The sequence below is a fragment of the Myotis brandtii genome, unplaced genomic scaffold, assembly GCF_000412655.1.
Source record: "Myotis brandtii unplaced genomic scaffold, ASM41265v1 scaffold561, whole genome shotgun sequence".
NCBI lineage: Eukaryota > Metazoa > Chordata > Mammalia > Chiroptera > Vespertilionidae > Myotis > Myotis brandtii.
In genome coordinates this window covers 1,500,288-1,502,349 of record NW_005370085.1, presented here as the reverse complement: position 1 = coordinate 1,502,349, position 2,062 = coordinate 1,500,288, and the positions used below count along the sequence as shown (strand labels likewise).

Genomic DNA, 2,062 nt, shown 5'->3' with positions numbered 1-2,062 from the left:
CCTTGACCGGAATCGAACCTGGGACCCTTCAGTCCACAGGCTGACGCTCTATCCACTGAGCCATACCGGTTAGGGCTGGGTTTCTTTTTTTTTAAATATATTTTTATTGATTTCAGAAAGGAAGGAAGAGGGAGAGAGAGATAGAAACATCAATGATGAGAGAGAATCATGGATCGGCTGCCTCCTGTACGCCCTCCACTGGGGACCGAACCCGGGACCCTTCAGTTTGCAGGCTGATGCTCTATCCACTGAGCCAAACTGGCTAGGGCCCTCCAGGTTTCTTTTTCTATGAGGTGCTTGTTCACAACTTATGCTGAATTGGCTTTTGGGTCCTTTGTCTTTCTTCTTGATTTGCAGAAGTTCTTTACATATTCTGGAAACTAAACTCCTGCTGGTTGTGTGCATTGCATTTGGATTCTCTTTTCGGGTTGTGAAATTTTACTGAGCTGCACACTTATGACATACATTTTTGTTGTGCATATTGTAATTCACAAAAAATTTATTGAAAAACCGTTCCTTATCCTGAGGCCATAAAAATATTCTCCTAGATTGTCTTCTCAATGTGTTAAATTTTGTTCTTCACATGTAAGCCTTGCGTGCACCTGGAGCTGTGTGTGGGCGTAGGTGGATCTAATTTTACTTTTTCCATATGGATCGCCACTTGTTTTAATACCGTGTATAAGAGTCGGTCTTTTCCTCACTGGTTGGTGATGACTGTCATATAGCAAGTCCTCATCTGTGCACAGTTCTCCTCTGGGCCCTTCTTCTGTTCATCTCATCTCTTTATAGCCTGACGCCAAAGTGGGTCTGCTTGATTTCTTTAAAAAGTTTCATTATTTGGGCCTGGCTGGTGTGGCTCAGGGGTTGAGCGTTAACCTAGGAACCAGGAGGTCACGGTTCGATTCCCCGTCAGGGTACATGCCCGGGTTGTGGGCTCAAATCCCCAGTGTGGGGCGTGCAGGAGGCAGCTGATCGATGATTCTCTCTTATCATTGATGTTTCTCTCTTTCTCTCCCTCTCCCTTCTTCTCTGAAATCAATAAAAATATATTTTTTAAAAAGTTTCATTATTTGGTAAGATTCAATGGAGGACTTGAAGACAGGAATTATAGTTAGAATGGTGATAAGGGTGAGCTGGAGATGGGTTTTAGAGGCCAAGGCCAAAGGTCAAGAGTCCATTTGGTGGCTGCTGCAGTGTCCAAGCGAGAGGTGAGAGTGGCCGTGGTGGAGGCTGAGAAGTGGTCTAATGTTGGACGTGTAGTGGAGGTAAAGCAGAACGGATTTGCTGATGGAACAGAAAAACGGCGATCAAAGATGACTCCTTGGGTTTTTGCTCAAATTAGCTGGGAGGACGGTGATGCCATTTGCTGAGATGAGAAAGCCTGGGGTGAAGCTGGCAGGTAGGCCCTTAGAAAATGCCCAATAAATGACTGAAAAGGGTGAATGAGGAGTGGAGGCCGGTGGTGCTGAGTGAGGGCGCTGCCGCCCCACGCCCTGCAGCCCTACTTCTGAGTCCTCAGGGCGGATGAAGCACCACCCTTCTTGTTCACATTAGTGCTTTAAAAAAAAATTTTTTTTTATTGATTTCAGGGTAGAAGGGAGAGGGGGAGAGAGATAGAAACATCAATGATGAGAGAGACCATTGATTGGCTGCCTCCTGCATGCCCCCCACTGGGGATCGAGCCTGCAACCCAGGCATGTGACCGGAATCGAACCTGGGACCCTTCAGTCTGCAGGCCAACGCTCTATCCACTGAGCCGAACCAGCGAGGGCAGCCTGAGGTTCTTTAAAGAGGGCTCTGAACTTGAACCCGAGTCCAGATGTGACCCTTGTAATTAAGCTGTAACAGGTTTTAACACTGTGGACCGCAGCATCCTCATGTGTCACACAGGGATTAGAGACCAGTCCCGTTCCAACGCTAGTGGGTGTGGGGCAGCGCATGGTGTCATGCCCAGTGCTGTAAAGCACAGAGTGTGGGAAGAGCTCAGGAGATCTATCTCAGTGCTGCGGCCGAAGCAACGCTGTGAGTACACTCCAGCGAACAGACTTCCTTGGCACACCAG

At 47.8% G+C, this 2,062-nt stretch overlaps 1 long non-coding RNA gene across 1 annotated transcript in view; it reads right to left on the bottom strand.

Moving 5' to 3' along the window:
* Positions 1–2,062, bottom strand: part of LOC106728199 — a 23,974-nt gene that overhangs the window by 20,643 nt on the left and 1,269 nt on the right. The window lies entirely within an intron of this gene.